Source organism: Hipposideros armiger, unplaced genomic scaffold (genome assembly GCF_001890085.2).
Source record: "Hipposideros armiger isolate ML-2016 unplaced genomic scaffold, ASM189008v1 scaffold_371, whole genome shotgun sequence".
Classification (NCBI taxonomy): Eukaryota; Metazoa; Chordata; class Mammalia; order Chiroptera; family Hipposideridae; genus Hipposideros; species Hipposideros armiger.
The window spans coordinates 964,114-973,800 of record NW_017731721.1 but is presented as its reverse complement, the minus strand read 5'-3'; the positions used below and the strand labels follow the sequence as shown (position 1 = coordinate 973,800).

General features: G+C 41.6%; 1 protein-coding gene across 2 annotated transcripts in view; it reads right to left on the bottom strand.

The window, feature by feature from the left end:
- The window catches only part of TMBIM6 (transmembrane BAX inhibitor motif containing 6), a 28,221-nt gene extending 24,240 nt beyond the window's left edge, over nucleotides 1–3,981 (bottom strand). Inside the window, exon 1 of one of the 2 annotated variants that reach the window (XM_019662324.1) lies at nucleotides 3,883–3,981. The gene's annotated coding sequence lies outside the window, so the exon portion shown is untranslated. Of the gene's footprint in view, nucleotides 1–3,357; nucleotides 3,377–3,882 lie in introns of those variants that run through there. The other variant, XM_019662325.1, reaches the window with a different exon arrangement.
- Nucleotides 3,982–9,687: the final 5,706 nt, after the last annotated feature.

Genomic DNA, 9,687 nt, shown 5'->3' with positions numbered 1-9,687 from the left:
GCGGCTGCTCAGCTCGGGCTGGACTCGAACCGCTGTTGCTCAGAGCTCAAACTCTTGAGCGAGCTCTTAACCAACTGAGCCACTTGGCCGGCCCTTTTTGTTGTTCTTGTTGTTATTGTTGCTGTTTCAAGCCTCAAAGTTTTGGGGTAATTGGATATGCAGAAATATATAACTAATACTGTTATTCAGTTCCTTTCCTGATTCCAGCTGATAATGTGACAAAGCTTAAGGGTTTCACAACTTGAGCACATTAGGGTGCTAGCCGTTGGGGTACAAAAGGGGAACTAAGTTACCAAGAGATTCCACGGAAGAACTAGGCACATGACTGGATTAGTATTTTAAAACAATCATTCTAGTTGATTTGTAGCAAATGAATTGTATGAGAACAAATGTGGCACCATAGAAAGGAGTTGAGCTATTAGAACAAGTGAAAGAGAATGAGGGCTTGGACTAGAATGACAACTTGTGAAGATGGAGCAAAGGAAATGGATACTTTTACTGTATGGGGAAGTGTTGTGTTCTGTGTATAGGGAAGACTGGGTGGCAAGGAACAGCCTGGCTTCAGTTTGAAATCACTTCCTTTGGGGAACCAACGACTACTACCTGCCAAATCTAGAAATCCAATGACCTTTTTCTAATCCTTCTCCTCCTTCATACTATTTCCTTTGGCTCTACTGGCACATTACTACCTGGTTCTCCTTCACCCTCTTGGACTGTTCTGTCTCTGCCTTTCCTAATGATTCCTCCATATTTGTCAATAGCAATACAATCTCCCTTTTACTCAGGGTTAAAATTTGGAGTTATTCTCAACTCTTCTCTCTCTCTTTTCTTGAACATATATTTGTCATGTTCCGAATATGCACCAGATTCTATGTTAAACATGAGAGATACATAAATGCAAATAGGCATGGCCCCAGCTTTATGCAGTTTTTACTCTAGTGAGGAAGACAGACATCAAACAATCACATAAGTGAATATATACAAGGAGTATAGGGTTTGTTTGTTTGTTTTTTCCTCCAGTCCAAATGTCTCTGCTTTATTCCAACTTTTAAATAACTTTATTTAAGAATAATGACATATAATAAACTGCACATATTTAAAGTGTACAATTTCATGAGTTTTGACATGAAACCATCATCATAATCAAGATGATGAGTATACTCATTATCCCTTCAAACGTCCTCATGTCCCTTTGTAATTTCTTTTATCTTCACCCTTCATATCCCCAAGACAACCACAGACCTGCTTTCCATCACTATAGTTTGAATTTTTTAGAATTTTCTATAAGTGGAATCATACAGTATGTATCCTTTTTTTGTTTGGCTTATTTTACTCAGCATAAATTTGAGATTCATTCATTGTTGTAGTCTCATGGTTCATTCCGTTTTATTTCTGAGAAGTACCCCATTGTACAAATTATCATAATATGTTTATCTATTCACTTGGTGATGAACTTTGGGATTCTTTCCAGTTTTTTGCTATTATAAGTAAAATGCTAAAAACATTTGTGTACAAGTCTTTGTGTGCCTGTATGTTTCCTTTTGGGTAGATATTTAGGAATAGAATGACTGAATCATATGGTAAGTGTATGTTTAACATTTTGAGTAACTGCCAAACTGTTTCCCAAAGTGGTTGTACCTTTACACTCCCACCAACAATATATGAGAGGTCCAGTTTATCCACACCCTCACCAATACCCAGATCAGACTTTTACATTTTAGGTGTGTAATGGTATTTCATGGTGGTTTTAATTTGCATTTCCCTAATAACTAATGATGTTGAACATCGTTTCGTGTGTTTATTTATCATCCACATACTTTTTTTAAAAAGATTTTTATTGGGGAATTGGGGGATGGGAACAGAGCTGGGGAATTGGGGGAAGGGGAACAGACAAGCTGCTGTCCTTTTGTTCTTCAGTCTAGTTGTGGAGGATGTTGCTTCACTGGCCCAAGTTGGCACTATCATTGCGCTCTTCCTGGGCGAGNTATATATATATATAAAATTTAATAAACACCTGGGTCTACCAAGCTTATTGACTGCCAATAAAAAAAAATCTGAGTGAAATCACTGTAAAGTGCTAAATGGGAATTAGTATTGACTTGACCAACATCAGTAAGTTAAAATAAATAGTTGAACCAGGTTAGGGGTCTTCTGACCTCTAAAGCCTGGTACTCTTTCTACTATTACACCCTAGAGTAGAAAAGCAAGTTTTCATTAACGCGGTTCCAGACCATAGGTCAAACGAAATCTTAGGGGAAAAAAAGTAACATATGCTGATTCCTATTACACTTTTCTGTATTTTTTAGCATTTCTACAATAAGCACAAACTATACCCATAACAGGAAAAAATACAGAAATGCCAATTAACTGGGTTCATTTTATCTTTCCTATTCTTTAGGGCAGTAAGACTTCAGTTAGGTCAATAGCAGAGAAGGGAAAAAAGGGTACACAAGCCATGTTTCCACGAGATGAATAATGTAAGAAGGAAACTCTGAATCTAAATTACAGATTGCATTTCTCAAAGGATTCAACCATTCTGTCCCCACTGGAGGAAAACGAGAAACTCTAAATGTCAACATATTATTGAAGCCAGAACAAAAAAAATATTAGAGAGGAACAAGGAAACATCAGAGATTAAATCTAATAACTACAGAAGCAAGTGTGTTCACAGGAGCCATAAGAAGTGGTTTGTGCAACTGGAATAATCTTGCTTGAACTGAATTCTTACATTACACATTGAACCAAAAGATAAAATAGAAATAAATATCAATAGTTAACTAGAAAAGCTCATTCTTCGTTAACCTTTAACCTTAAAATCTTTGTCTGTGTTTCAGGCACAGTTAGCTCTTCTATTGGGTTACACATTCACAAATTAACTATTGCTAAAACAGAGTCTCAAGTTCAGAAAGGTTTTTGATGTTCTTTGATCAATGAAAGGCTAACGGGGTGGGCAACGCAACCTGGGCTGGCATGGGGTAGCAATTCCACTCTTAATACACAAAATACCACAGCCTACTTATTACCACAGCTCCAGCAAGTAGGTCCAAGAAAAAAAACAACGCCCAATGCCGCCTTTCCTGATCGGACTTTGAGAAAGACGCCCACAAAGCTCACTGTGAAACAAAGCCAAACCACCTCACCTGTCCGAAGGTAACCAATCAGACCAGAGCAAGGCTGCCCTGTGGGTCTAGGAAGCCAGGCCAAGCCCGTCTCTTCTCACCTCCCGCCTCTGCTGTTGGCTTCCACGTTAACTAAGGAGCCTCGCGTGTCACAAAGGAGTGTGACATCACCCGCCCCGCCGTGACAGGACAGCCTGCCCGACCAGGCCCCTCTCAAGGCCCGGCCTCCGCCGCTCACCGAGTCGCGAGGCCAGAGGATCCGTAGCAGAGCAGCGATCGGTCGGGTGGGGTCGGGGAAACCACAAACCTGTGAGGTTTCGCTTTCATTTACCACAGAAAGAAGGGACGGAAAGACGTGCCCTGAATACCAGAGGTCCAGGCTGGGCCTGGGCCAAGGGGCCCCTGCGTCTACACTAAGCGGAGGAGGAGAAGGAACGCAGAATAGGAGGGAGGAGGAAAGGGAGGCTAAAAAGGGGTATTCACTAGCGCTCCCGCGCAGATCGGGCGCCTGGACACCCCCCAAAACCCAGCGAACTTGCCCCCGCCCCTCCCCCGCTCCGGTACATTTCCGCTTGCGCGGTACTGGTTCCTGTCTTCCCCTCCCCTCTCAGCTTTCCGGAGTCCCATCGCAGACCAGGGCCCTGTTCCTACAGGGTACAGTCTGACCGAAAACGGAGACTACTCCCATTCGCGTTCACACAATAACTGCTAACCCCCTTCCATTCCTCACGCCAGGGTTGCGCAGTCCTAGCTTCAGACGTACCTTCTTATCCGACTCTCAGGAGCCCACACAGCTCTTCAAACACCGGATATGCTTCTGACTCTCCCCGAGTCCGCTTTAGACGCTTTTCCCTGCGTCCGCCCCTCCAGGAAAGCCCCGCCCTCAGGTTCCTTAAGACTAGTCCTCATTGGTCGTTGGCTGCACATCTGCCATTCTATTGGCTGTACGTGCATAAACTCCGGCTGCTCACTTCAGAACTATTCGCTAGTGCCCTTGTCGAGCAAGACTCTGACCACCAACCGGCGTCGTAGAAAAGGTCTCCGCCTTCTTCCCCATAGTAAGGAAGGATTGCTGTCCAAAGCTACCTCTAGTGGAGAAAGTGGAGATGGGCATGCCCCACCCAAGACACCTACTTGGCGAATAATGGAGCCCCCACGACGCGTGATGGGGTAGTGCTACAATGTCCCGAGATTCTAGTTTTAGGCTTGTTCACGGAATCTTAAGGGGGAAAGAGATTCAGAAAATATAGAAAACGCTCTCACAGGGACCCGCTTGCCGTGAATGTAGTGGAGCTTAAGCTTCAAGAACACCTTTGAATCCTTGGGCCTAATAAAATCGTTGTTTTATGCCGCCAACTTTGGGGTGACATAGATGACTGAAACAGTGTTCTTTCTACAAACCAATAAGAAAAAGACCAAAATCAACGTAAAATGGGCAAAGGGTATAAACAGGCAATTCATATAAGGGAAAACCTAAATGGCCAATAAACATATGAAAGTATTCTCACTAGTAATTAGAAAAATGCAAATTGAAACAATGGTATACCATTTCACACAAGATTGGCAAAATCAAAAAGTCTGACAACTCCAGTACTGGTGAGAAACCATGCACTATTGGTATATTGAAAAATTAGTATAAACACTTCGGAGAGCAATTTAACAAGATTTAATAAAGTTGAACATACCCTTATAATCTCAAAGTATATATTTTAATGCATATGTGTGAAGGTATATACCTAAGGCTGTTCATTGCAGCATTTTTTGAAATGAAAAATTAGAAACATGGTATTTTTATACCATGCTTTCTCAACAGGGGCGATGTCACCCCGAAAGGGGTGAAAATTGGTTCTTAGAAGTGCCAAAAATCTTAGATGTGGTTTGTGGTAGTGACCCTATCCTACAAAATCCTATCTAACAAAAACCTTATTCCTTAGTATTTAACTTATCTTGTTGGGAGAAATTAAAATTAAATGTGATTTATTTAGTAACTTGTAATTAATTAAATTTTCTCCTTGGGGGAGAAAATAAAAGGAAGGTTGAAAAACAGATTTATACAATGAAAAATTATACAACTGCTACAACAAATTTATTAGATTTATATGTATCAATACAAACACATCTTGAACACAACGTGAATGAAAACAAATTACATGTTGTTACATGCAATATGGAACAATTGATGTAAATGTAAAATAACACCCAAAAGAATGATATATATCTACAAAAGGAGATATATATCTATATCTATCTATCTATCTATCTATATATGTAGATATAGATATATATCTACATATATATATAGATATAGATATAGATATATATCTCCAAGGTTTTTAAAAAGTTAGATCATACAAACATTAAATTCATGATACTAGAAGCCTCCGAGGAGGATGGAAGATGAATGAGATTAGGGAAAGGAAGCTTCAACACATTTATAATGTCCTATTTTTATGAGAAATATTCTGAAGCAAAAGTCATGAAATCTTAACATTTGTTAATTCTAAGCAATGGACAGTTGGGAAATTTATTATTATTCTCAGTGCTTGTCTGTTTTTTTTTTTTCGTCCCCCAAAACTTTTCAAATTGAAACAAAATGCAAATTCAAGTATTACAAAAGTTCCTAGTTTTAGGTATGTGTTAGGTGCATCTGTTTTGAGTGAATCTGTATCAATGAAATCCAGTTTAGGAAGATAGAATATGAATGGGTGAAGGAGGCAGGGTTTACTTATAAAACAAATATTTTTTTAAAACCCTGCCTGTCCCCTGGCCCTAAAGATATTTGAGTATACTTGGCCCACAAACCCTCTGCTCTCAGGACCCTACAGACCTTTCCCCTTTCTCCTTTCCTGTTCCTAATCCAGGGGAGGGAAATTCTTCTTAGTTTGGTGAAGGTCCTTCCCCTTCCTTATCTGGCCAAGATCCTATGCCCTTACCCTTGAATACTTTGCCAAGGAAGCAAAATGCTTGGCAGGCATTATCTATCTGTTCACCGACCCTATCCTACTTTCTATATTCTCCTCTCCCAACCTCACTCCCAACCCAAGGCAATAAACATAAAGCTGATCAACTGCTTGATGGGGGAAAAGAAAAGAGGGAAAAACAAAGAGGAAGTCTTAAAATGAGACTAAGGTACCCAACCAGAGCTGCCATGTTTGGAGTGCCTGCTATGTGATGGGCACTCTAGATCCTTTTACAATGTTGTGAAATTTAAACTGACAAGATTCCTAAATTGTACTTTGTCTCCCCCACTCCCTTGCTTCTTTATTTGTCCACATCACTATCTACCCCTTAGGTTTCTATTCTGCCCACTAAGGCCAAGCTAAATTAAGCTGCCTCCCAGGAGAAGCTAGAACTTTGTTTTCAGAAAGCATAGAAATACTCTTAGGAAATGGCTTAGGAGACTGTTCCTTTATAGGACAGAGGTCCAGGGAAATGGCTAGGCAGGAAAGATGGCAGGAGAAGAGAAAACTAAGTGACTTTTTCCCACAGAAACGAATTTGAAGGGAAATTCTATTGCATTTCTAACTATTTCAAAGAACGTGGATACAGCTAATGACCAAAAAGCAAAACTAGAAGACCTTAGGAAGGGCCAGCCAAGTGGTGCATTGGTTAAGAGCTGGCTTGGGACTCCAGAGGGCCCCGGTTCAGATACCACATATGAGGGCCAGTGACACTGCCCTCTACAGCTAAGATGCTGAACAACAGTTCAACCTGGAGCTGGGCTGCTGTGAGTCGCTGAAGATGGCATAGGCTGCAGCCACTGCTGCAGTGGGTTGCCATGGGCTACCATGTGTAGCCAGCAGCCAGCGTGAGCGGCCAGCAGCTGCCATGAGCGGCTGTCCAGAAGCCGGTGACTGATCTGCCTTGCCCGGGAAGAGCACAATGATGGTGCCAACTTGGGCCAGTGAAGCAACGTCCTCCACAACTAGACTGAAGAACAAAAGGACAGCAACTTGTCTGTTCCCCATCCCCCAATTCCCCAATAAAAATCTTCAAAAATAAAAAAAAGAGCTTAGGAAGATCTCTTAAGCTTTGTAACTTCACATTTATAATTTGTTATCCTTTTTTTCTTATTAGTGAACAGAAGTAAAACCCTTGTGATCATAGGTTGTTTTAATTTTCTTTTTACTTTGCTTTCTATATATAATTCTAGTTAACATGTATCATATACTGCTTCTTGTATGCTAGACAGTATTTAAGATGCTTTATATGTATTAACTAATTTAATTTTTGCAATCACCCTGGGAGGCAGGAACACTTATTACATTTAAGATGAGGAAACTAAGGCTCAAACACTTTGCCCAAGGTCACAGACCTTGAATTCAAGTTTTGGGTACCTCATTCTGAAGCCCATACTCTAAATTATTAAGATATTTTGCCTCTCATTGTAAAATGGGCATCTATTATTAATGTAATTTTGTAAAGTGTGTGTGTGTGTGTGTGTGTGTGTGTGTGCTTAATAAACCCTTTGAAAGAAAATGTCATTTGTACTTTAAGGGAAGGGCTAAGGGAGAGTATAAGGATGGTGGGGAGGAAGGTGGAAAGACAGCAACAGATTCTGAATTCCAGAAGTTATGAAGGATGTGGCAGAGTTAAAGAGGAGATAAAAAAGCAGTTTGAATTCCTCAGCCTAGGACAAGGACACTGAGGAGAAGGGGGTGCTGGTAGGGAGGCCAGCCAGGTTCCCCAACAAATGGGGATAAGCATGGCTTCCCTGAGGTCATTTCTTCCTTACTTCACACCTTTCCTTGTCTACTTTTATAGGCCCAATATCTTCTGATCTCAAATGCACTAACCTTGTTATGCCCAGTGGTTGTGAGAACAAGCTGCTAACAGGAATAAAACACATTAAAATTTCCACCATCACCTATAAGTGTGTGTGAGTATTTAACATTCTGTTTAAAATTCAGGAGACTTTTCACTTCCCAGGTCTCATCTGCATATTCATTGACATCTAAGGACAAGAGTGAAGAACATTGAGCTTCCCCCCCCTCCAATTACAGTATTATGGGCTATTATTACTACAAAGTGGCAGGAGAAAAAAATGTACAGCTTGCAATATGTTTCTTTTTTAAGATTTTATTGGGGAATTGGGGGAAGGGAACAGCGTTGGGGAATCAGGGAAGGGGAACAGACAAGTTGCTATTCTTTTGTTCTTCAGTCTAGTTGTGGAGGACGTCGCTTCACTGGCCCATGTTGGTATTGTGATCATTGCGCTCTTCCTGGCTGAGGCAGATCGGTCACCAGCCATTGGACGGCCGCTCATGGCGGCTCATGGCAGCCCAGCTCCAGGTCAAGCTGTTGTTCACCATTTTAGCTATACAGGGCACAGCATCACTGGCCCTTGTGGGATCCGAACAGGTGGCCCTACTGCTCAGAGCTCGCGCTCCCAAGCCAACTCTTAACCAATGAGCCACTCGGCTGGCCCCAGCTTGCAATATTTTAAAATATCAACTCAGCCCCCCCTTTTTTTTCTTATAAATTTTATTGGGGAACAGCCATGGTCATTGATTACACACTGCTTTCATGTTATAATGGCATAGTTGACTTTCTTAAGGAGGGCACAGCTAATGCGGGGATCAAACCAGCAGCCTTGGTGTTATCAGCACCATGTTCTAACCAACTGAGCTAACCTGTCACCCCATCAACTCAGCCCCTTTTAACTTTTCAGAGTGCAGTGATAACAAGATAACAATAAAGTATTAGAAGAATGTTTTACTCTTTTCAAAGTCATTTTCCAACTGTTATTTCACTTTATCTGCATAACAACTCAGTGGAGAAGGTAATGCAGACAATACTAATCCATTTTACAGATGAGGAACTTGACACTCAAATACATTAAGTTCATTTTCCTAAAGCGCTATCATAGATACTTCATTCTTGGAAGTAATTAGCTCTTTCCACATCACTGTGAAAAAAAGAATTTCAAATACTTCAGTATCCCCCAGCACTCTAAAGTCTACACTCTTCTATCACCATTTCCAAACTCCAAACATTTCATCTGCTCTCCTTGTCCTGCGTGTCATGTAGAGCAGGTTGAAAAGGTACTACTACACTTGTATAACCATCACTTACTGCACTGACTCCTTGTATTGCTATTCACAAGTGATGATCCAAATCTTGGATATACCTTTTTTCCTTGCCTTACTGTGATGGTTTTAAAATAGGTCCACAAATTCTTTGAGACTCCCTTCAATAGTTGGAGACTGGGCCGGCCGAGTGGCACATTGGTTAGGAGTTGGCTTGGGACGCCAGCTCTGAGCAGCAGAGTCTTGGTTCGGATCCCACATGAGGGCCAGTGATGCTGCGCACTCTGCAGCTAAGATGGTGAACAACAGCTTGACCTGGAGCTGGGCTGCCATGAAACGCTGCCTTCGGCGTAGCCTGCAGTGGGGCTGGCCAGCAGTTGGCGTTAGCTTTCGTGAGCTGTGGTGAGCCGCCGTGAGCAACCGCCCAGTGGTGGGAGATGGATCTGCCTCAGCAGGGAAGAGTGCAATGATCACAATACCAACATGGGCCAGTGAAGTGACGTCCTCCACAACTAGACTGAAGAACAAAAGGACAGCAA